Source organism: Pezoporus wallicus, unplaced genomic scaffold (genome assembly GCF_028554395.1).
Source record: "Pezoporus wallicus isolate ANWC-B61680 ecotype Strahan unplaced genomic scaffold, APGP_CSIRO_Pwel_v1 contig_6996, whole genome shotgun sequence".
Taxonomy (NCBI): Eukaryota; Metazoa; Chordata; class Aves; order Psittaciformes; family Psittacidae; genus Pezoporus; species Pezoporus wallicus.
This window is the reverse complement of record NW_026637899.1, coordinates 2,122,378-2,148,700: the sequence shown is the minus strand read 5'-3', so window position 1 is coordinate 2,148,700 and position 26,323 is coordinate 2,122,378. Positions and strand designations below refer to the sequence as shown.

General features: G+C 42.2%; 1 protein-coding gene across 23 annotated transcripts in view; it reads right to left on the bottom strand.

The window, feature by feature from the left end:
* CELF4 (CUGBP Elav-like family member 4) overlaps positions 1-26,323 on the bottom strand; it is a 748,158-nt gene that overhangs the window by 705,641 nt on the left and 16,194 nt on the right. Inside the window, exon 1 of one of the 23 annotated variants that reach the window (XM_057408147.1) lies at positions 129-326. The exons of the other annotated variants lie outside the window; for them this stretch is intronic. The gene's annotated coding sequence lies outside the window, so the exon portion shown is untranslated. Of the gene's footprint in view, positions 1-128; positions 327-26,323 lie in introns of those variants that run through there. 23 annotated transcript variants of the gene reach the window in all.

The following is a 26,323-nucleotide window of genomic DNA, read 5'->3' as shown; positions in this document are numbered from 1 at the left end:
CCAAGGGAAACTCCTATTTTTCCTGAAAGAAAAAAGTTAGAAAACTACATTCTAAGTAGCACACAGGATAGATAGACATACAGATATATAGGTATAAACTTACATTCATAAGTTAAGAAAGTTCTTACTTCTTCATGACTAAGAGCTAAATCCAAAACCAGAGTCAAGTACTTATCTCCAAAAGGATTTCAACAACAGCTCTGTTATCTAAATCACTTTAGAGATCCAACTCTACATAACCCTCACTGTGTAAAGATCATCAATTCATGGAGAACAGTTCCAGAGAAAAGCAGCTCAAGAAAATCAAAACAGCCTTGAAACCAACACCTAGGCTGTATAAGATCTCTGTAACTTCATTGACTTTGATAAAGTAATGCTAACTTGCACGAGCCGGGAATCTGCATGACAAATGCAGTGAGTGGGAACCAGGTCTGATTTTGCAACGAGCTCCTGCCCCCAGGTGAAATCACTTCAGCCTTGGAAGCTGTTTGGGAGAGAAGAGCTTTGCAAAGAAGGTTGGCAAGGTCCACCTTCACTTCTGAGCAAAGAAAGCGTATTCCCTGCAAGAAATACCTTTTGCTCTAACCCTGCATTGCTGCCCCTTCTTTAAGTAATCCTGACAGGGAGAAGACCAATTTTCAGGGGATATCTAGGTGGTTTTCAGGCAAATAGTGGAAAGCACTTGAATAGCAAAGACACCAGTTGCCTGGCTGATACCTTTGCAGAAGTGAGATGAGGTTTACCAGGAGAGAAAGGGAAAAGGAAAGGGAAAAGGAAAATGGGGTTGACTGTAAACATTGGGTGCACCTGGCTTGGAGAGAGAGGCCTATGCAGGTGTTTAGTGTTAAGGAGCATGGACATGAAATATCTGTTGACTACATGTGGACAATGTCTTCTAAACAAGGTGTTTATTTTGTGAGTCCATAAAACTGGTATTGCCTGTTCTTCGGTTGCTGTGGCGGTAGTGGAGGGTGTCAGTGCTGTTTTGGCACAAAGGAAGAAAGAAGACTGTCTCGTCACTCACCTTTCAGTAACGTTGAAGTCTTTCCTGCTTTTCATTTCACTGATGACATTATGATTTTGTTGCTTTGTTTTCCAAACAGCATATGTACTGCCTTGCCTTGTGACTCTGAGCTGTAGATGTACAGCCAAAAAGGGGGGCAGAACATGGAAATGTCTCCATGTAGTTCAGATGTTGTCTGGGACTTGCACATGCAAAGATGGAACAGGTGTGACATGTCATTGTAACTGCATGGGGTCTCTTGCCTGGGCAGTCCAGCGTGTGTTTCTGTCTCAAATCTATGTCAACCTTCAGCTGTGGAAGAGGATAAACCAACATTTCGGACTCTGCGCAGGACGGGAATAAACTAACTTTTGTGGCTCTGGCATCCCTTTTGAGGAGAATGGTCCCCCTAGGCTGGCTCAGCAGGAGGACCTTAATGTGAGCAGTTTAAATTTACGGTAAAACGCTGTGAGTTTTAAGATGATAGGTGTGGTTTTAGCTGATTTATTCTTAGGATTTATTGTCTTTCTCTTTTGCTTTAAGTGTAAAGCAGCTTCAAATCAATGTTTTAGAAAACAGCACCTTGGTTCTCTGTCCTTGACCCCAGCCTGTTTTTTTTCTGCAAGGAAGCAAGGCTTTTTTCTGTCAATTGTTAGAGAAACTAAAAGCTTTGTGTTTCCATGACCTAGCCTGTTTTTTTAGTGCTAAGGAGATTTTAACAGAAAATCCTTAAAAAAAACGCAATGCCCTAAATGTTTTAGGTGAACATTTGTCCCATCTATGGATGGGGAGAAAGAATGGTTTTGATTGGGGATCTCAGGCATAGGGGAGGGCAGGCAGACGACCTGGGTGTGCTAAGCATAGCTAGGGGATGCTGGTTTTGGCTCTCTGGACCAGTACATGTGAGCAAATACCTTACCAAGTATGTGGCAGTGATTTGATGTGACAGCTTCTACTGTTCCCAAAGCAAATGGTGTGCACCAAAAAGAATCAGGATGGTGCTTTGGATGCTGCATTAGCAGGAGATAAAGATGTTTTGTGGCTTCTTGTACCTTAATTCTGGACCAGACAGAGTTTGAGAGAACGGTGTTCTCATAAGGGCATTTATGCAGCTCAGAAGAGACCTCAGATCTGGGCCCTGTTCCAAAATATGGATTTGTTAGAGAAGGCGTATTTATGCTGATGGAATGGGTACTTTTGGGGTTGAGTAGAAACTGAGCAGGGCATTTGAGGTTGGGACAGAAGAACCACAAATTATGGTCTAGCCGCTTTTGTTTATTTATTTATTTATTTGTGGCCATGGCTCCAACTTTTTCCTGTATCTCAATCCCTCTTATGTAAAGGGGAACTGGAGCAGTTTTTACTTTCTAGGGGCAAGATAAGAATATAGATTGTGAGGTGCTCTTACATGATGATGATATAAAGTGTAAAAGAATATAAAACTGCTGACCTCACTGATGGCACAGTGTATGGTGCAGCATGAGGAATACTGGGCTGGTGGTCAAAAAACTTAGGTTTATTTTTTCTCTTGGCTGCTGAGTTGCTGCATGGCCTTGAGTGTATGACTTCCTCTCTTCTGTTTCTTTTGGCTTGCACTTTTGTTAAAGCATGAACAGCACCCTGCACTGTAGGGCATTGATTGCAGCTGAGCTTTCCAAACACAACCGTATTGCATAAGGCAAACTTAAGAATTATTTCTATTGGTTGTCTGATAGAAAACAGATTTTTTCTTACTCTTGTAGTAGAATGTCATTACTATTGCAAGGAAATGGAGTTCCTCCCAGCTGTGCAAAGCTGGTGACAGAACTAGGGAGCTTTGAACTTCCCGTGAATTTGCTAATGCATGTGTAGTCACAGCCTGGCAAGTAGAATTTTCCTTCATGCTTTTTTGTGGGTGAAATTCATTCCTCTCTGTTTAGGCTTATATAGCTACTTAAGCTGAGGCTGATGTAGAGGGCTTAAAGACTGCATAGGTGTGCAATAAAATCATAGAATCATAGAATAGTTAGGGTTGGAAAGGACCTTAAGATCATCAAGTTCCAACCCCCTGCCATGGGCAGGGACACCTCACACTAAACCATGTCACCCAAGGCCTCGTCCAACCTGGTCTTGAACACTGCCAGGGATGGAGCATTCACAACCTCCCTGGGCAACCCATTCCAGTGCCTCACCACCCTAACAGGAAAGAATTTCCTCCTTATATCCAATCTAAACTTCCCCTGTTTAAGTTTTAACCCGTTACCCTTTGTCCTATCATTACAGTCCCTAATGAAGAGTTCCTCCCCAGCATATATAAGCCCCCTAAATTGCTCTCTGTGAAGGAGCTCAAGCTTTTAATTTCCTATCTGCTGTTAATTTTCCTTTAGGGTGGGATATGTGGTGATGAAGTTGGAATCTCTTCAAATCATCTGGAGTTCGGAGCTAAAATCATACTTGGCATGAAGAGTTAAACAACACTGATATCAGTGGAGCATCATCTCTGTACAGCAGTGTCCTGAATCAGACACAGGGAATTTAGTTCAATGACTCTTGATTTTGTATCAGTTGACTGGAAGTGACATACTGTTTCCTACCGGCTGTAAGGCCAGAAAGTCCAAAAGGTCTGCTTCCCTTTGCATACCAGCTTCTTTTCTAATACTAGACAGAGGCACCCAATTAGACCCAGACCTCACTAATCCTGTCTTAAACCCAATGACTAAATTAATCTCTGCATGTGAAAAACTAAAAGATTTCTGGATTGCTCACAGGAAATTCAAGGTACTGTATATCCTTGCAGATTACCAGGAACTGTTCTGTGGAGGGGGATCAAGACAGCTTGAGTGGGGCAACCAATCTGCCAGCTGATGTTATTCACCTCTGCAGGGAAAGAGAGTGTATTTATAGCTTAGTTTTCAGAAGACAAGGCCTATATGGTGGTGTCACTGCCTCCGACTCTCCACTCCAATGATTTCTGAACCTATTATCCAAACTCAGATAAATTGACTAAGTCAAAAATCAGAGTGACTAAACTGGAAGAAATTTCATGAAAATGTGTCTTTGGGTAGAGAGGAGATATTAAAATTAAAAATGCTCTAGACAGAAACCACATGCATGACTCAACCATATTAGCTTAAAGAACTCAAATGCTATTGGTCAAAAAAGCCTTTCATATGTTCTGTGTTTCCCAGTACATTTAGGGGTCTCAGATGGTACCTATTGAAGGAATGTTATTAGCAAAGCATTTCATAATAAGAGCACTGAGGAATAAGACAAGAACCAATTTGGTGCTCCTTAGTGGCTCCAGTGACAAGTAGGCACAGCCAGCCCTGCTTTCTACCAGGACCCTTTTTGTCCATGCGGCATACTTAAGGGTCAGTTTAAAGTCTTTGTAGGTCAGACCAGACATAGGTAGGGATTGTGATTTGGTGATTCAAGACAGACAGCTTGGCTTCACCAAGGGCAACTCCTGCCTGATCAGACTAGTGGTCTTCTAGAATGGAGTAACTACATCAATGGACAAAGTAAGGGCTACAGATGTTGTCTATCTGGACTTCTGTGAAGCCTTTGACACAGTTCCCCACAACATCCTTCTCTCCATATTGGAGAGACATGGATTTGATGGATGGACCCTTTGGTGGATAGGGATTTGGTTGGATAGTCACATCCAGAGGGTACTGGTCAAAGGCTCAATGTCTAGATGGACAACAGTGACAAGTGGCATCCCTCAGGGGTCTGTACTGGGACCAGTACCATTTAATATCTTTATCAGTGACATAGACAGTGGGATTCAGTGCACCATCAGCAACTTTGGAGATGGACAGGATGCTGTCCAGAGGGACGTGGACAAGCTTGAGAACTGGGCCCATGAGAAACACATGAGGTTCAACAAAGCCAAGTGCAGGGCCCGGCACCTGGGTCAGATCAATACCCAGTATCAATACAGGCTGGGGGATTAAAGGACTGAGGAGAAGGACTTGGGGGGACTGGTGGATGGTGGATGAAAGATTGGTCATGAGCCAGCAATTTGTGCTTGGAGCCGAGAAAGACAATTGTATCTCTCTTGGGCTGAATCCAAAAGGCGTGGCCAGCAGGTCAAGAGAGGTGATTCTGCCCCTCTACTCTGCTCTGGTGAAACCCCATCTGGAGTACTGCATCCAGCTCGAGTCCTCAGTACAGGAAAGACATAGACCTGTTGGAGAAGATCTAGGGGATGGCAATAAAAATCATCAGAGTGATGGTACACCTCTCCTATGAGGAAAGGCTGAGAGAGCTGGGCTTGTTCAGCCTGAAGAAAAGAAGGTTCTGGTGGGATCTTGTTATGGCCTTTCAGTTCTTTAAAAGGGCTTATAAGAAAGATGGGAAGAGACTTTTTAGCAGGGCCTGCTGTAATAGGACAAGGGGTGATGGTTTTAAACTAAATCAGGGGAGATTCAGGTTGGATGTGAGGAAAAAATTCTTCTCAATGAGGGTGGTAAAATCCTGGCACAGATTGCCCAGATTGCTGGTGGGTGCACCATCCCTGGAGACATTCAAAGCTAGGCAGGATTTGGTTCTGGGCAACCTGATCTAGTTGATGATGTCTCTGATCATTACAGGGGGTTGGACTATATGAACTATGAAGGTCCCTTCCAACCCAAGTTATTTAAAGATTCCATGATTATCTACAGCATGGTCTGCTATGTGTTTTTACAGTGCTTTAACTCATTCTGTTTCAAGTACTTCTTACCACAGCAAAAGTCATGGTCTCACTCTTAACTTAGGCCTTTCCTGGGAAGGGATGCACTGGTGGACCAAATGAGGTTGTGTGTCAGTTTGGGGAGACCAGCACGGATTTACTCTACAGAAACAAATAAAACACCATATGGCCTGTGTTCTCCCACTGAGTGTATGAATGTTTTACTATTTCCCCATGCCTAGCACAAGCCCTGCTTGTATCTCCTTCACTTTCTCATGGTTATTGTTTTAAATTCTCCTTCTGACTCCAAATTATCACATGAAGCTTCAATGTCCATGGCAGGGCAGTTCATCCTGATGGACTCTCTAAAAATGCAAAGGCTGCAGCTGAAGCAGTGTACCTGAAGTTCCTTAAATTTTTCTAACTAACTTGGTCCAAGCTCATGAAGTTCCTTGGATGCTTGATGAATCAATACCTTGTATACCATGCTAGGAAACAAGCGCTGAACTTTTAAGGAAAATATGCAAGAGCTAGAATGTGCTTTCCTCATCAGGGAGGCATCTGCATGAAAAGATGACTTGTGGCAATTATGCTAGTGGATGACTTTTAAGCTGGTTTCTTGAGGAAATGTGGCTTTTTTAGAGTACCTATTCTGTCTGCCTACCTAAGGATGGCTCTGTCTGTCTGTCTGTCTGTCTTCTGTCTGTGTAACCCTGAAACTCACTGGGCAAATTCAGCACAATATGATAGAGAGGAGAGGTCTCGGAGACTATTATAAAATTCATTAATGGGATGACTGATAGTGAAATCACTGAAGAAAAGGCTGCTAAGCTCACCCTTTAGTAGACATTAGGGAATCTACATGGAGAGCGAGACATCAGAAGTGAAGTGTCACCAGCTTTTTCTGCTCCCCAAACAACTTGTTTTTAGCTCTGCTGGACCAGAGTGAGACAGGGGAAGGACGGATTTAATTCCCCCGCCCTGACAAGGGAATACGCTTAGCCCCTGACATCATTATAGATGAATCCCTCCAGGGATATTAAAGATGGAGAGCATAGTTCAATCTTGGTGGCGTCATGTCCAGAGGGCCAGTGGGAGAAATCCTCCTTGCCTAGTTAGGCTTAAAGGGAAACTTAACACGAGGAGGATGACTAAAGTGCATTTAGAGAGAGTGATTTATGTAAAACTATAACCTTTATAAAATAGGATTAAGTGCCAATGTGCTTACATTTGGATGGGGAACGCTTGTTATTTGCCCTGCAAGAGTTATGGCCAATAGGTCTCTGCAAAAGGAGAATGAGGAAGAGACAGAGAGTCTCGGTCGCTTTTTCTTTTTCCCTTTGCTCCTGCCCCCCTCCTTCTTTCATTAAAGCTACACATCATACGAAGTGGCACCAGCCTCAGAGAGTCTCTGACAAAACCATTGCATGGAGCCTCAGGACAGAACTTGCTGCAGTTCATGTTCTCTCCCTCTGCCCTTCCTCTCTCTGCCTTTTGCTTTCCGAGTGTACATCCAATAAGTCAGATGAAACTTAATCTTGTTTGCTCTGTCTCTAATTCTCTCTTCCTTTCTCTATTCTCCTTTTCTCTTGCTGCTCTGCTTCCTTGTCCCTTCTCTGCCCTCCAGCTCCAAGCTGTGTTTTATGTTGCTCTAGAACAGCAGCACTTTTTGGGCTTACCTTTATTCTTTCCTGTTGCTGGCCTTCTTCCTTAGCTGTGGATCAATAAGTGCAAACAGTGGGCAAGGGAACATCAGTGGAATAAAAATGAATTGACACAGCTCAGTCCCTATTTTGTGTCTCTTAAATTGTTGAATGGGCTGATTTTACAGCAGAGGTGTGCTTGGAGTAGAGGGAGCAATTCTGCTTTTTTGGCTCTGAGGCTTGCAGACATTGGGTGCCTCTGCTCAGAGACCCAAACACTGTCTTAAAGACGAATCTCTTGCCCAGGACATACAGACTGTCAAGTGAAATGATGCTGTGATCTGTGATGATTTGTTGGGAGCTAATATCACCAGGCTTGATTTGCCACTGCCTCTATTCATATAACACAGTCCTGGGTACTTTGGTATCTCCTTTGGGTTCTTTTTCAAGTTCTAGCTATCTGTAAAAATCTGTAAAAACAAGAAACCTATCCCTCCAGCATGAACTTGGCTCTATAAGGATGAACTATCTTTATCTTTCATTTTTTATTGTTTCTTGCTTTGGGTTTTTTGGTTGGTTGGTTTTGGGTTGGGGTTGTTAGGGGGTTTATTTTTATTGTGTTTTTTGTTGTTTGCTTTTATTTTAAAAAAATATCATATACTTAACAGACAGAGTATGCTGTGATCACTGAGCTGGGAACTCTGGCTTGTACCTTTATTGTGAAAAAAACTTTCTCCTTTTTGATGTCTTCACCTGTGGAAAATGGAAAACATCACCCATCTGAAATGATGAAAGTCGAGAGCTCAAACCACTTAAAAATAACTCCTGTCCAATGAAATCTAACTCCAGTAATTTCTTGGATTTAGGAAAATCTTTCTTTTCTTACCCTGGTGGGAGAGCAGAATTATTGGTAAACTTTGCTTTTCAAATCCACTACTGCAATCTTGGAAACAAATTGTGAGTGTAAATCAGTTGGGGACTCTGATCCATCTATTCTCTTCTTTTTTTGAGTGCAGAATGCTATGTTTTCCTCCCTATCAAATGGGAATTAGAATCATGGAAATGCAAGGCCTGTAAAGCTTATTATTTTCACGCTCCAGTTTTCTGCTGGTATTATTGCAATGACTTCTGTGTTCTTTGCTCCTGGTATATATCAGAATTTATAAAGTGTTTGTGCAATAAGGATCCTCAGTATTAGCGAGAATAATTAATTTCCAGGCTGAGCCCTAACATGACATGTGCCAGTTATTGATGGATGAACAGTAAAAGGGGCAGAGGCTTTGCTCAATTTGAACTCTTGCTCCTCCAAACCTTTTCAATATCCTCTCAACTTTATCCAGGAGCTGTAATGTTGCATTTCTCCAATAAAGCCTTTCTCAAAGTTTTATTCTTGACTCAGTGTAATCTCTCTCTCCAATGGTTACTTGCAGTTGTCACTATTAGGAACATTGATCTGCTCTCAAGACAAAACATGAAGACACTTCCAGGACCTCCTTTTCATAGATTTCCTCCTGCTCTTGGCGAAGCTGACCATACTCTCACGTTTCTTCCAGTGATGTTGCTCTACTGCTGGAGCTCAAAGCACTGCATTGAGCAGGGAGCCTGGAGAGCACCGAAAAAACTGAACTCCCTCCTCCCAACACCCCAGACATCCCAAATCAGTTTGATTACAGTTTTGCTTGAAAGCTGCTCGGTCCCTTTGAGCTTAAATGGTTGTCATGTTTTACAGATGGATTATTCCAGATCCTTAGGGAGGGTAAAAAAATTAACAAGGAGGATAAAGTAGAAAACCACTGTTGCAACAATCAATTGCTTCAGCTACCCGATGGCTGCCGTTGTGTAATGCAATCCCCGTATATGGTGCATTACCGACTTCCAATATGTGGTAATATTTACATTAGCATTAGGACACCATCAAGCCTTTACTTATCCACATAGTTAAAATTGTTATCTGTATATGAACCCCAGAGATGATATATCTAATTGTCAGCAGTGACCTGATGATAATAGCAGTACAATTTAGTTACAATATACAATATCATTAATCATCCAAATGTAGCATAAACAGAATGGACCATTTGCTAAGGTCTTGCCAGGGGTGGGAGAAAGGTCCCTCACTTATAGCAGCTGTATACACTGGAGGTTTCGCTCAGGAAAGCGACTAGCAGTATGGGGGGGAGAGATCTTCCACAGAGATCAGAATCACCTTCAAGGGTGGTACATGCCTCTATTTATTAGCATTATGCTACATATGCTAATGGCAGACTGTACACTATTTCTGAGCATTAACATCTGCTCAAAGCAACAGACTTTCACTTACAGAAACTGATTTAAACTCAGTGAAGCAGATAAACACAGAAATCTAAGCAGGTGGCTGCAACTGAAGGAAGAATTCTCAATTCCTGCACTCAACCAACGAACTTCACTAAAACCATAATTAATATTCAGATAACTATATTCCAACACGCAGAATAAACAAGATCATTTAAAGGATGCAAATGTCTACCTGGGATGAGGGGAGGTAGAAGCTCAGGTTTGGAATACAGAGTGGTTTGAATAGCAATCCAAAGCACTCCTTAATTCATACTGCTGCCTTTGATGTTGGCCTGGGCCAGAAAATACAAATAGCAAGAGATATTATTGCACCATTCACAGACACAAAATGGGAATTAAACTTTTAAATAAGCAGTTTGTGGAAGGTAATCACAGAAATGAATCTTTCCTTGTAGAATGTTAGATGGTGTAAAGATTTTGTTACAGGAGTACTGGAAAATTTAGTCACTACTTTAAATACACCAACTTTTCATTTGGGAAATGTTGTACATGATAAAAATATGAACAAAAGAAATCCTTTTCCATTCTCTCCAGTTACACCTGCTCAAATTTTGTTCTGGCTACTGATAGCAGGTTCCAAATGAAAGGCTCACTAGTGTTTCATCCACAAGAAAATATTGCAAAAGCAAAAGACCCCATTTCTCTCAAACTCCAGACTCATCTGAAAGGCTGGATGGACTTTAAATCTATTCTAGTTGAGCCTGAAGCTTGGAGTGAAAAGTTAAAAGAGCTGAATTTTACATGGATTCAGCTTTTATTGCAGGAATTTGATTTGGTTCCAGATATGCCATTTCTCTAAAGAATTATGCAATGGCTCTTTTTCTTATACTAGGGGTATATATCCTTATAGGTAGTCCTAAAAAGCATATTCAAACTTTGTAGGCTCCAGCTAGACCTCTGGACTGGTATTTCCTCTTGGGTGCTTCCAAAAGACTCTGCTCAAGGCTTTATTGTGCCCTCTGAATTACTTTTCCTCTCTATTGACAAGATGCATGGGCTTAGGTGGAAAATGTAGTGCACATACCGTACAAAGTTTTCAGGAACTGTGGATCTGATCCACACAAGGATGAAATAAATAGCTCATTGTAGTTCATTACATGAACAAATGAACAACATCAGGCATTGGAAATCACTTTGGTAGCAAATGAAGAGAGGCTGGAAGAATGAGGAACAATGTTGTATACACTTGTCCTGATCTCACTGCTCTCTGTGTTAATGGCTACTGCTGGGTGCAGAATGGCTTTGCATGCTCCATACCTATGAATCAGTATGGCTGTACTTATGTTTTAAGATGGCAACATCCTTCTTTCCTTTTTCTTTGTTTCCCCTTAGCATCTTTAATGGTGAAAAGCTTTTCTAAGCAACCCTCAAAGATGTAGACTTCGTTTATAAATCTGGTAACTATGTTCATTGAAGTTCAGGAGTAGGTGAATGGGAATGCATAGCAAGCAAAGCAAAATTTAAGGATAATTTTGACCTGACCCTCAAAATAAGTAAACGTATCATGTGCATACTCAAAGGACCAATTTGTTATTCTTTTTTTGGCATTGCTATCTCTTCCAGCTTCTACAAGCCTGTGTGCTTTGCTGTGCTTCCTCACAACCAGTTCCAGAATGTGTGAGAATATATGAGAATCTCAACTTTTTTTTTTTTTTTTTAGGTACATTTCCAGGCTGTGTGTTAACTGAGAAAATCTGAATCTTAAAGATTGAAATATTGCAAAACAACAATTAAAAATCCCAGAATGCACTGTTTTGAGCTAAAATGATTGACTATGTTTTGGTTTAGATTTTTAATCCAACATTATAATTTAGGAGCTTGTATTCCATTTTTCTGAATGCATCAGAGCTGGCAATAAAGCTCTATTAACCTTTGAACTCCAATTTCTTGTTTCCTTTGAAATCAAAAGTAGCAATTTCATGGCTTTCCAAACTCTAATAGCAACTCCCTCTTCTGTGTACACTAGGAATCACAGGGTAGCACTATGCTATCCCATTCTTTTGAGAGGGTATTGAGTACCTAAGAGACCTTTATTGGTGTGAAGATACTATTCTTACAGATCCACCCTCCTGCATTTTCATTGCCCAAGTACAGGTCCCCCTGTTGTCCCTCTATGGATTCTGGATACTGGAGTCTGCTAGGCATTTTTTGTTACACATTATCAGAAATTAGGGGAAAAATTCTGCTACACCCAAGCAATCTATTTGACCTGAGTGAGACTGCACCCTGTTAAGTACTTCATCATATGCTCAGCAAAGTCAATAATAAGGCTCCTACTGGCTTCAGCTGTGCAAGATCAGGGCTGGAATGGGGGCAGAATGAATGATGTTATTATTGCTTAAAAATTATTGACTTCCGTATGTTCCTAAATATGTGGGTATTTAAAATGACAGTTAGAGGCTTGCACAACTTTTTGAAATTCTGTTCAAAAGGATTTGTTACTTCAGAATATTAACAATCTGGAGGATTTTTCAGATGAAATTATTAAGCTGTTGTAGCTTTTTCTTTTCCGCCTTCCCTGCCCCCCCAACCCCGCCCCGTTTGTGCTTAATTGTATGCACGTGAATGGTTTCATTGACTGCTTTGGAGGGGTGCGAAAAGATCTGCCTGAAAAAGTGTTCTGTATAAAATCACAAGGGGGACATGAAAAGAATGCCTACCAATCTGTTAAAAAAAATAAAATCGCCCAAGTGTGCGGTATCAATTTCCAGGGAAGAAAAAAAAGGGTGTTTTCAAGAGCCCTAATGCAGTCCTAAGTAAGTCTTTGCTGCCAGTTTAAAAGAAGAATTTGTCTGAAGAAACACAAAGTAAAAGCAGCCACCAAAGAAGGAGCATGCCTGAAAAATCGAACTTTCTTTACAAAACGTATTTGCAGCTGTTGTCAGACCACTCTGCAAAATGCGACGCAGTTACAGCCATCTTTTCCCCCTTGAATTCTCCTGCCTTTCCTGTGTGTGTATTAAATGCCTGGCTGTTATCCACTCAGCGCAGTAGGGTCACTAAAGATCGGATGATATTCTTTTAGCCAGCCATGACTGAGTGAAATACAACATCTATGCTTGGAGACAGGGCCCTCATTCTGCACCGTGTTATTTATCCAACCATCAAGGGACACAGATTTCTGTTGCCTTCAACAGGAACAACTATGGGGTTAAAGTAGAAGGTGTGGAGATGTTTTCAGGATAGAGGACTGCTAGTGTAGAGGACAGTAAAGTGTGTATAATGGGTGGACTGATTGCAGCTAAACCATCCTACTGTTCGAAATATGAAATATGTGGGTTGCTCTGTGCCCCGGGGTACTCCTTTGGGTACTGGGAATGCTGCTGCTTTCTTCCTCTTTTCAAGCAAAGGAGAAGTATAAGGTTTGCAAAGCAGTTGGAAATCTCAGTTTGAACTGTAGGACAGCTGTACAAAGATGTATAGTTATTATAGACATATATATAGCAAATAAACCCGACTGGAATCAGGACATCAAAAGACTGATGCTCTCTCCCAAGTATTCATCCTTTAAGTACTGTGTCTTTCTTTCTTTCTTGTTTTGTTGACTGCCTATTAGTGTGCTAATCTCTTGGGGGAGATTACTGAGCAAATAGCTGTTGGACAAAAATAATGACAGGGAAGGAAATCATGAAAAAAAACGTAAGAAATGGAGGAGGTTGCCAGTGATGGCAGAAGCAGAGGCATAAGAAATCACTCACTGGTTTAAGAGTGAAGGGCGACAGAACACTTAATTTCCCTATGGGGCAAAGGGAAAGGGAAACCAGCTCCACAGAGACAGGACTCAGCACCCTTACAGGATGTGACCATGCCTTTCTCAAAAGGTATAAAACAACATCCTATATGAGACTAGTAACTGGCCGTGTCCAATTCCTCTCTTCACTGTTCCTGCAGGGGCCATGGTTGTTGTCCTGCAAATACTTCAGATTAAAACCATGACTTTCTGAGCTAAACAGCCTGAGTGGAAGCCGGCAGCTGTGACAGACTCATGTCCTCTGTGGATCTGACATAGAAGGGGTGCATGCAATATACTCCAAGCCATGGCTGATGGTCCCCCACCAGTGGGGACCTCTTCCAGCCCTGAGCTTGGCATCTGCAGCCCCTGCTGCTGCCCAGCCCCAGTCCCACTGGCAGCACGGCTCAATGTAAGGCAGAGCCCTAACTGATTTTCCAGCTAACTAGTTTAGAAAACAAATCTATCGTCCACATTATGCGTACCACAAATATTGTTGCTTCCTGGGAGGAGCTATTTATCTATATTTGCCTAGGATTGCTTTTGAACTGGACATTGTACCCATTTCCATGCAATGATTAACACCGGTGGCAAAACAAACAACAGGAAATAGCTTGGAGTGAGCTGTGGTTTTTTGTGGTTTTATTTAGGTTGGGTTTTTTTCTAAAGAAGAAAAAAATCCCTGTGGTCTGATAACGCTACAGTCAAGGGAAGGCATTCTGTAATCTGGGAACAGTCCTATATATAGCAATATAACTGAGTGCCTCTGGGGAGCTGAAGCACTTATAAATATCACGTATTAGATGGAGGCAGAGTACAGCACTCTCTCTGTTCATAGGGAGGTGGCTGTTTCTAGTGGTTCTTGTGCAGCTTGGAGTAATATACCCGTACTCCAGGCTGCTGCATTAAGAGAAGAAGAAATCCTTTTTGCTTGTGTTCTGGCCTCTTTGGCTCTTTCCTAATTTCTTCTTTATTTTGTCAACTTTCTGTTTAGTTTGGAGAGATTGAGAGCAGACCGTTAGCTTGATGACTAGACTTGCACGATTTTTTTGTCAGCTGATATTTGTAGAGGAAAAATAGCTTAGCAGGAAGGAAAGCTGTTCACAGATTTAGAGGAAATTTGGCAAGTTGTTTCAAGCAGGACATAAAAAGGATAAAGTCAAAACATTTTATTTTATTGTTAAAAAATAGAGTTTATCTGAGGGAATAATTTCTCTTCTTAAATAGCCAGGACTTGTTTTTTTGTTGTTGTATTTGAATAGTAGTACAGAAGATGCCCCAACATGAAAGTGCTCAAAAGCAAAATACCTTGAGCTTATTTTTTTTTACTTATAAATTCAAACAAATTAATTTTGATCTTAACCTAAACTCTATTTTTCTTCCTTTTTCTTTCCCCCTTTCCTCCCCCAGGAAAAAATATCCCAAACCTCCCAAGCCAGACACCATTATCTGTTTACAGGTCTGTAGCTCTTATTTCTCCCTGGAGCGGCAGTGCCTGGCTGTCACTGCCACCTCCATCACTGATGTGCCCTATGTCCTTGGTCAAGTCATCAGATGCCTCACTAAAGATTTATTTCTCCACAAGTGCATGTACAGCACCTTGCACAGAGGGGGCTGGTTTTGGTAGTGACCTGAAGGTGTCACTACTACACAATGAATACTGGTACCCTCCACGTCCTGTTCTTCAGCAGCAGGGTGGCTGCACTGCAGTTACAATGAATTTGCAAAAAATTGCAATACGTATCACAAAGTACAGTTTTAGAACTTAGAAGACACCAATATATTGACCCATCTGTGTCGATATTTATTCCTCAGCAGCTGCATTACATTGGCATATAAGACCCTATCTAGCTTCCATTAAAATCAGTGATAAACTCCTATTGACTTAAATGGTGCAGGATAGAGCCCTAAATCTTTAATGTAGTCGTATTCATGTCTCTTTTTTCTAGATGATGCAACCACTACCATGTAGAAATACATCTATGTACTTTGCCCAAATATCTGTGAACATGACAGTAATCACTCTTTCATATGTTATGCTGTATATCAACAAGTTATTTCTACTTAGTTAGGAAGACAAAAAGTTCTTACAAAGTTCTTTCCCAGAAATGCAAATGTTCCTCCGTATAGAAATTCCCAGCTAAGATTGTCTATAAATATTAATTCTTCATAACATATACCAAGGCTGTCTCACACTAGGAATTTCACTCTGAAATATTCAATCCTTATGCAGTCACTGCATGCAAATATTCCTCAGTGCCTATACATTCCCTCATTAACAGCACCATTTGGGTTAAAATAAGGCTGGCACTTACACCAAATGCTGTCACCGCAGATGCCCGATCCTTTTCAACCTCACTGCAGCTTGATCCTGCACTTAAGATCATGTTATGGACAGTTTTACTCGCCATAATCAGCAGCTGCTCCTGAAGTGCCTTCCTCACTGCCGCTCCGCAGCTTTATTTCCACCCAGCGGCAGTGAAGAGGTCTACTGGGCTGCCATAGCTTCCAGGCTTGATGGGGAAAGTGTGTCACACTGGTGCCTAAATGTCCCTTTTGCCTATCCTCACAAGGCCAAATCCTCAGTGGGTGGAAAATCAAGAGCTTCACCCTTTCACCTGCCAAGGGTTTGGTCATCTTGAAGCAAAATAACAGAAGAAAACACTTTCCCCAGACGTATTTGCAGCCTTTTTTACTCACTGCCAGCTCCCCCTAATTCCTTTCCCCATCCTGTTTGTATACATCTGCAACTCTTCATTCCTTAAAAGCTAACGGTGAAGGGCTGCAGAGGCATTCGTTGTATGAAGACACATGGCTAAAACAGCCCCCCCTCTCCTAGGCCACTTATCTCCCCATCACTCCTATCGGATTGGCCAACATCCAAAAACATCCCTCCCTATTGCCCTTTCCCAGGTAGGGGTAAAGAGAGCTGGAAGGGCAAGAAGGGACCTGGTGGGAGACATCCCAGGGTGGCTGTCACGTTTGCTGGGTTAATTAGCCAAGACCAAAAGCCGTCACTGCAACTGCTGCCGAGCCCCTCCTCACCCCTGGCTCTTGTCCGGGCACCTGGAGCGGTCGGGCCGCTGAGATGGCTGCCAGCCACGTTGCCGAATAACGTCTCAGCGTCTCCTCACACTTCTCCCGTCTGCCAGTATCCATCTGCTGTCTCTCGTCCCCTGCTCAGCATCCCAGCGCCTTGAGGCAGGAGGTGTCTTTTTGTCCCCCATCTGTGCAGTACCCTGCACAGAGGAGGCTCTTGGCCACAATGAAGGTGATACGGGGACACCTCCAGCCCAGAGTCACGGCAACCCCAAGATGTGAGCATGCAGCATGAAGGAGGGGGATGTGTTTAATGCAGAGAGGGGACTGAACTGCCCTGCCTCTATTTGTATTCTTTACACCATCAGGTGGGTTTTCTTGCACCCTAAGAGGAGTCACGGGCTCATACTGGGTATTAGGGTGCATCCCAAAACCTGGCTCACAGCACCCAATAAGAAAGAAACAACCTCACAGAAATGGAGCTGGTTCCCCTGGCAGTGGTGTCTTTAGCTCTGGTCCACAGCAGGGTTTCGAAGATAGGAGTTAACTGGCATTAATCCTGCAGCCTTTTTAAAGCAATGTCTAGATCATATATACATACTAAATACTCACAGCCTTTGCTGTTCTAACCTGTTACTGCCTTTCAGCTAATACCTCTAAAGAAGGTCTTAACTAGACCAAGACAGAAAATGAAATAAAACTTTAGTTTGAAGAAGGATGGTTAGGGGCACAGATTGCACCTCAAGTGACACTGATGTTCTTTTAACTGGCAGGTTTCCTATCATCCTGGCAGGTAAATGCACAGAAAACCACAGCTACAGTGGAGTGACTCATGGTCCTCTAGAAAACTCTCCCTGCATGCTCCAAATCCTCACTTCAACCCCGCAGTATCAGAAAGGAGCCAGCAGGCTTGTAGGAGATGCCTGAACTTAAATCAACAACTTCAGTATAATTTTTTGGGTAGGCTTTAAACCTGTTCCATGAATAGAAGAAGCTGTATCGGCTTCCCCCACCCAATCCCCCTATATAACTGCATCTAAACTAGCTATCCATCAGGATAACTGTGATTATTTTGGAGTGTACAACACATATGTTCAGCTTCTGAAATGTCTTCTGGCCCTGGTGACTTTGCAGTGGCTTTCACAAGGTTTGTATCTGGCCCCTCCTGTTGTTCTGTAGCTGTGTCTCTGATTATGTGAATGTTAGTGTCTGGGGAAGTAAGATGAAAAAGGTCCCCATCTGTCCTTATTCTGAAAGACTCGGGCCTGATCTTTCCTGCTATTCATTGTGAGTAACACTACCCTACCAGCCAATCCCAGCAATAAGGGATTGCATGTGAGGAGTAAAGGTAGAAGAAGAGGATGTCAGACAGCCCCTCCTGGAAAGATTTATAAATGCACCATAACTGACTTCACAGGCTTAGTACCTTGGAGAGTAATTGAAAGAGATGTTCCATATTGATCTTTTCAGAAAGTTCAGTTTGTCTAATCCATCCCCTCCCTAGAGCCAGGTGAAAAATGTTTGAACTTGTAGTGCTGGGGTTGGATTCTGCTCTCTGCCACCTGAGTGTAAAGCTAGGAAGGCAACTCCATAGGCCATGTCAGTTTCCATGGTGTAAGGGAAAGCAGGAGCCAACCCCAAGTGCAAACAAAGTGTAGTGGTGTGTCTATAGCTGGGCTTGGTTTGGAGAAAACTGCTTTTGCCACTGTGGGTTTCCAGTGATTTTATGGGATGGGCATTATGTACCCATGTTGTGATGTGAACGCCAGGGATTTATTGCATGAAATATGGAGATGAAAGATGATTTTGTGATTAAGAAATGAGACTGGGACTCGTGTAATCTGTGTTTAATTCCCAACCCAGCTGTAGGCAGCTGCTCTGCCCTTGGTTAAGTCATTTATGCTCAGATCCATAAAGCTATTTAGGTATCTAACACCCATTGATTTCAATGGGAGCTGGGCTCTAAGTGCCTTTAAGGATCTGAGTCTTAATCTCAGTGCAACTCTGGGTTAGGAACCAAACCTATAAGATCACTATCTGGTACTTCCTTTCTTCTACTGGATGTGTGCTTGTTCAGGTCCACTTGGAATATGTTAGGTTTGTATGTGCTGGTACAGCATCTAGCACAGTGCGATCCTGATCTCAGCTGTTGCTGAAAAAATATAATACAAATGTGATCATGATTATGGAAAAAAATAACAGAAGCATTGAGAGCTAAACTGGAAGAAAATAAGGACTTCAACATTGCAGTTTATTTTCTAATGTTCTCTTGTGCTTTAAAAAATACTAGCAAACCCCATGTCTTCTGCTGTGCATTGATCTCCAGGGGCCTTTTATATTATTCAGCTCTCCTAAAGACCCTTCCTCAAAATATCTCAGTTAGTTATTTTCCAGCTATGAATTAAGCTTGGCCTCCAGACATAAGGTTATTGCTTCATTTATCCTGCAGTTCAGGAAACTGAGTCACAGAACTTCGACCTTCCAAAAGATACATAAAAAAGTACTTAGGTCTTGAAACAGCAAAACATCCCTGTAAGTGGTACCCTGGAAGAGACTCACAGTTCTCTTATTTCAGTCAGAGGTACAAGTACCTCAATGTTAATCAAGTGTACGGGGATGTGAGTCCCAGTTGCACTCCTCTGGTTACTAAACCACTCTTTTCTGCCACTACTTCCCACTCTTCACTAGGTTTGTTCTTCTCATAAAAGTATTCACTTTAAGATTGTGCCTTTCCTTTAGTAAGAGCGGGTAATGTGTGGTCCTTCATGTGATTTTATGCCAATAGGAACATAAACCCAAACAACCACAGAGAACACACTGTTTTCAGGGTTGTGGAGTCTTTCTGAATAAGAAGCTGCTTAAAACTTGTACCAGACACACTATCAGGTGTATGGGAGTGTTTGCACAGCATGAGGATGGCAGGTACCTCCTTTACTAATAGCTACCAGGGAGAGATGGAGAAATTACAGAAGGTTTTCTCCATTCTTATTCCCCCAAGCCACCCCACACTGCATAGGAGACGTTGGAAAATTCCCTGCCTGCAGTCAATGGTTGGGGTTCATAGGGAATCAGGCACAGCTGTATGTTATCACACTCGAACGTTAAAAGCCAACCTGAAAATCTAAGTCTTTTTCCAGAAAGAGTAAAACTGCTATTAGCAAGCACTGGATTCTTTTTGTCTGTGGCATATTTTCCCTGGAAATAGTGACTACCCTTAATATTCCTGCACTTTTTAAAAGTGCAACATCCAAAACTTGCTGCACTGCCCTCCTGCTCCTTGGATTTCAATATCCCCAAAGGCCAGATTGTCTCTGAGGATTGCACAGAGGCAAACTGTGCCTTCTGGGGAGCACTGAGAATGAATGGGTAACCAGAGACATCCAGTGCTTCTGGGCTGTAATGGTTCATATCAACCTAAAAGAACAAGAGGGGGCTGTTACGGCTTTCTTTTGAAACAACTTTTTGGTATACAACAATTAATTAATTTCCTGAATTAAAAGGAGTCTTGGAATGCCTAGCGGTGCTGCAGTACACCTAAGACTTTCTTAACCAGGATGAAATGGGGAGAATCACGCCAGGAGGAAGCCATTATCCTTATCATATCCAGGGAAATGGGAGCAGTTCCACCTGGTGTTTAATTCATGTGAGTGTTCCTGATGGGTTTAAAGCTCTTTTGGTTTTCTCATGGGGGGGGGGGGGGGAAACAACAACCAATGACAAACCTCTCAAAATAAATTAAAAGACCTTCTTTCCTCTGTTCAGTTGCCCTCTCTGTCACATCTCTCGCCCTCACTCCTTCTTTTCTTCCCTATAAAAAATAATCAGTGCAAAATAAATGAGTGAAAAGGCAGCATCTTACCAAAGCATCTTTGTGGAAAGGTTTAATTTCCTGCCCTGCTGTGGGTTTTTGTGTGTGTGTAGGGTTTGTTTTTTTTTTTCCCCAAAGGAGGGAAGGAAATAAAGAAAAAAGCAATGGAAATAAAAATAAAGAGAATCAAGAACTTGACAGCCAATAAAGAGAAGGGATGTTTAGGGAGGAATGTTTTAGTTGAGGTGTCCCTGCCCGTGGCAGGGGGGTTGAAACCAGATGATCTTAAGGTCTTTTCCAACCCTAACTATTCTATGACTCTATGATTCTATGAAGAAGGAAAAGAGTGGCCTGATGCTGCCTACATATCCATGAGCATATTTTCTTTTCACCAAAAGCATCAGCCACGTCTATAATGGTCTTGAGAGTGGTTTAAAACATAAAGCAGACTGTATCTATCTCAGAAATGAAGTTTGTCATTCCTACACTCTCCCTTCCAACTTGGAGCATCTTTGTACAAAACACCAGCAGCCATATGAAACAACCGATACGAGCACGCAAAGGGCTTGTAATTTATGACCACTGGCGTGGAGGGGGTTTGGGGTTCAGTCTCTGCTTATTGAGGAGGGGCTGGCTGGCATCCCTGACCATGAAGCATGTGAGCTGGAGGGCCCATGGGCCCTCCAAGAAGTGAAAGCCAGGATGCTCTCTTGCAAGATCCGAGCACCGGCTGACCATATGTGGTAGAACAGATAGGAATGAGCCACAACGTGGCAGCATTGTATCTGGTGTGCTGGAGAGAAAGCGGGAGTCAAGCTAGGCTGACCTTGGTCCTGCCTACATCAAATCTGAGCTGGTTTATTAGGAGAGGGTTAGTGCTGAAGGAGACACATTAGGAGTAAAGTTTGCTCGTAGGTACTGGTGCCTCAGTTGTTGCCTCTCTCTGAAGAAGAGGGAAAAGAAGTTAAAAATAGGGGTTGATTGGTTATTACTCACAAAAAAAGGCTCAATGCCCCTGAGCAAGAATCTGGCAAAATTCTGCTTGTTAGGAAGTATTTGTAAATACACTAAGTGCAAGTCCGACAAGGTCTGATCCCTGATGCTTCAAGTGAATGCCGATTTGTTAACTTTCTGGAAGGTCTCAAAGTTCTTCATGGGGAAGTTCTATTTATCCAGTTTTTAGATTTTGTAGAGCAAGGATCAGAAACACAGTGCCAACAAGTTAAATATCTTGATTTTTTTAAATCAGCCTCTAATTTAGAGTCCAGCTTCAATCACCAATTGCAAGTAGGGACCCCCCTCCACAAAGCATGTACACATCAAGCATACAAAACAAGTAGGCACTAAAGAAAGTGACAGCCACTTTTAATTTTTCTCTAGAAATGACTTGCTCAGCGTCTGCGGAGTAAACCAGCAGCTGAGCTAGGAAAAAAAAATCCATCTCTTTGAACTCCCAGCTTTCAACAACGCTGTAATGGGGTGTTAAAAGTCTTGATAGGGCTGTGAGTCAAAGGCTGTCCTTGTGGCAAGACCCAGCAAGGTGGGTGGCTTTTCTGGGCTCACCTCAGCAGCTCACCTGAAACAGAGAGGGTATGAACCACTAAGATAGGCCACTTGCTGGGGAGGTTCATTCTGTCTGTAGCTCCTCAGAAGGATTTGTGTACCTCTTTCTTTCTCTAAGCCTTAGAATGAATGGCTCCCATTAAGAAAAAAAGAAAACATATTGGGATTGCGTAATTTCAGCACAAAGCCAACACAAAAATAAGAGCTTCAGCATCTGGGTTTGGTGAGGGAGGGGAAGAGGAAAGAATTTGGGATGGGGGGGGTGTTAAGGATATAAAAAATTGCTGTCACCTGAAGTATCATTTAATGCTTTACTTAAAAACACTGACAGCTTTTGCACAGCTGTATCCATGATAGAAGCAGCCTGCTGGCACCTTGATAAAGTATTAAGACAAGCGCAGATTGGGCATGACACAGAGAGATGAGAGTTCGTTGCAGATGAATTAAGGCAACACACACAAAATAACTGCTACCTGGCAAAGGATCATTTTGATGCCGACGTCTTTTGTTTTGATTCAGATCAAAGGGAGGCTAGGTGGTTTAGGGCTGGTGCTCTGAGCTGCGTGGCTAACTTATCTGTGCCATTCAAGCAGGCATCCCATTGTCTGCTTGTAAGTAGAAAAAGATCTGAAACACATGAGGAAGGGATGGGGAGACAAGGGGGAAAAGCAGCACCAATACCCTACTGGGAAGAGGTACGATCTCAAGTCCTGCAGAAGTACATTGAAATAACTGTCTTCTTTACGAAAGTCTGGGTGCAAAGTCCTCCTGCTGTTCTCAGTGTGGAAGATCTCACTTTAGATCCAGATCTGAGGTTGTCTCTGCACTTCCTCTGAAGCTCTGATTCCTGTGCTGGGATACCCTCTGGGTATCTACAGCCAGAGTAACAGCACCTTGTCACAGAAAACTTTATTCCAGTAAACACTGGAGTGTGGGCACAGGCATACTGGTGTAAAAATGCCTGATGCCAGCATGTTTTTACTTTCTTTCTGCTATTCATGTGTGCCTGTGTGAATTTATATGTATATGTATTTATGTATATATATATTTATATGAATTTATATATGGCCATTTCTATACAGGTATTGTAATGCCTTTAATGGAGAAGTTTTGTCATCCCTATCATGCTGCTGCAGTCAAAACACTGCAGTTGTTCTAATTCAACAGACCTAAACACAGTCCTGCAGTGTTAAGCCCTGTCAGTTCCTGCTGGCTTCAAGGGAACCTCAAAGCTTCTTTTGAGAGGGTCTCAGCAACTCTTTCTGCACCCTGAAGGAGAACTGGGCCCTAGGTTAATGAAAAGTAGGGCAACATTATACTATCAGTTGTCTGAGAACGTGTCTGGTATTTTGAGAAAGAGCGACAGGGAAAATTCAAGTCAATGGGCAACCTCAGCATAGTGAAGGTGCATGTAAAAGTACGGGCAGAAGCCAGTCACAGCTGCTCTGAAATGATGGTCTTGCGACATTCCCTGCCTCAGTTTCCCTTCAGCTTTGGGATGGAAGATGATGCTGCAAATCAACACAGTAAAGATGCTGTAGTCAAAATTTCTGATGAGCTACCAAGTGACCTGCTATCTCTAAAGTGCAAATATCTTGTTTGCGTTGCATAGGAGTCAAATAGATAGGCTTTTCTGCTGCCGCTGCTGGAGCCATCAGAGAAACGAATTGTGCAGCCTACGATCCCATCCCAGCTCATGCACACTGCAAAGGAAAAAAGACAACTCTGACTCTTTCTCTCCTTCCTTTCTCCTACCAGACTGGGCCAAATCCTGATCTCATTTATATTGCAGTAATCCTGGAATAAATTCATGGGAGTCAGTTCCTCTAGATTTACATGGGTATAACTGAGAGCAGAATTCATCACCACGTCTTCATCGATGGCTCCTAAGCAGGGAAAAATACTAAGGCCTCCTTTATCTTGACAGCACAAGATGGCTCAATAAATGTAAAGCACGTGTTATATAACAGTAGAATAATCTATGGTATTGAGGTCTCACAGATCCTGAAAGTCTTTTCCACTTGAAAGGAGGGGGGGAATTAAATAAGGAGAAAAATATATATTGAATAAAGTGCTTGTTGCAGAATATTTTTTTTCAAATACTGAACTGTGAAACCTAAAGTAGGGCAATACCCTCCCTTTCAACAATACTTTGACTTCCTACAGTCAGCAGATGCAATATGCATAGGATTCAGAAAGATCCCATTAAAATTCATTAAACCGTGTTTCCAGCTATTTAGTAAATTTTGAAGAAGAGAAACCTATTGCCTCTTCTGCTCCATACGATGGCCTCTTTGAATGTAATTAACCCTTCATTCATGAGTCTTTCTATCCGACTAATCTCCCACCCTGCGCCTTCCGATGCATTTTTAATACCACAGCTAATACAGCCACCTAAAATCCTCCAGCAGTCACCATGCAATAGAGCTCTTTGCACAGGAAAGGTACTGTAAATCTCCATAAACAGTGCTTGGATGAACAGCAAATTCAGATAAGTGATGTGTTCTTTTTCATGCCTTCCAGTTACAAACGGGGGATGCTCTTCATCCTTGAAGGCAGAATTTTATCCGAGAATGATGTTGGTTTCATACCTGCCCAGGGGATTCAGCCACTGGGTTTGGGGAAGCTGGGTAAGGAGAGGTGTAAGGAGGCGCAAGAGGGCATAGATAAATAAGGAAACAATCAAAAGGCACTTAGTAGTACACACGCAAAAAGCTTTAAAATCAAAAGGCAAAACAATAATGGATCCAGAAAAATCAAGAAATGTTATACAAAGTGTGAACTTTATCTGTCTAAAGTGTAAAACTCTGGTTTCTTTATTACATGGTTGACAGAGACTCAGAACCCAATCTGGTCTAGTCCTGAGTGCGATAAGCTGTGACCAATTTCAGATCGGAGCTCCTATTTACGGAGGTGCTAAGCGGAGAGGGGGATTATATCATGCAAAACAGAAGCAACCAAAAATATTCTTGTTCCCCCCTTCCTCTTTTCCCATCTGATAAATGGTTTGTCAAAGCAGGGAGTGAAGCTGGAAGGGCCAGGGAAAAGGGTTTGGTATAAAAAAAGAAGACGGAACATGTGAACTGAAAATATCCCGTTGTTCCTTCTGCTTGGAGAAAATCCCATTCCCAGGCCAAATCTGATCAAAATCTGTCCATAAAAAAAAAAAAAAAAGAAAAGAAAAATTAGGAAGGAAATATTTTGAAACATAGGAAGGGTTTGATCCACACTGCAAAGTGTTCAAGGTATACGATGTTTCATTCATGATTTCAGTGTTCGGTCACAGCTATGGAGGAGTGTTATCTCTGAGTCAAAGAATTATGCTTTTCACTTGGCTTCCATAAACCTCTACACTTAATTATTTCATCTAAACTGCAGATTTCCATGGATCTAGCAAAGTGTTTAAGCACCTGCTCAGCTTTAAGAACCTATTGCATTCTGGGAGTCTTTCCATAGTTTGAATTGAGTGAGCACTTTGCTGGATGGACAGCTCTATACCGTAACTACATTTCATCTGGATGAAACACAGGCCGTTTCCAAGGGGTTTTGCTCCTGTTTAGTACGTTGGTCTAAAATTTGTCCATGAGTGTTTGTGCGTTTTTTATTGAAGATTCTGTCATATCCGATTGAACTCTGGCACAGTGTTTGTGATCAGTCTTGGACAACTCAGAAAGGTCTGATTCTGGTACTGCAGGACAGAACACAAGCGTTACAGCTTGTGTATCAGATGTAAGTATCACCCTAAGCCACCAGGAAGCCAATCTGAAGTCTCAGTGCCATTGTTTGCTCTTCCAAATCAGGGTATTTTCAAGAAAAAGCACAGTGATTCTGTTTAAGATGCACAAGACATCTCTACAAAGAATGGGAATTTCAAAGTATGGCACAAGTCTCACTTTTTGGGGAAGTATTATTGGCATTGTTCTTCCAGAGCTGGAAAGGGAATCGAAAAACATGTATAAGAGCTCAACTCTGCAAAATTTGCAGACCTGAGTGACAGGCTAAGTGCTACACAGCAAGCCGTGGAAAAATATCAGGATCAAAAGCCAAAAATCTTGTTTCTGGGCTTCCTGTTCAAAGACATGCGAGGTACAATCCTCCTACCCAAGAAAGAGTAGAAAGTATGCAGTTAAAATTTAGAGGCTAAACACCCGTATAGGGATATATGTTAACTGCTCCACACTCCACTAGCACTGGGCATGTTGCCTGTAATGCCACAGAAATGCATGTACAAGTTAACAGCAAAGTTCAGCAGTTGCAAGATGTGTATGGATTCGTCCGCTATAATTGTTTCCATGATTTAAGCATTAGGCACCAGGAAATTAATCTGGGCAATAGTCAAGACAATCTGCACAAAGCTGAGTCCAATGTTGCTAAAACAAGCTGGCTGAAATGAAAAAGTGCAGCTGTGACTCTTTCCCTGATACCAACACACACACACACAAATATGCACACACACAAAAAACCGGACCCAATTATTATTCTTATTATTTATGGACGCAGATGAAAAGCCAAAAGGGGCATGGTAATGCACACAGATGCTGATTAGCTG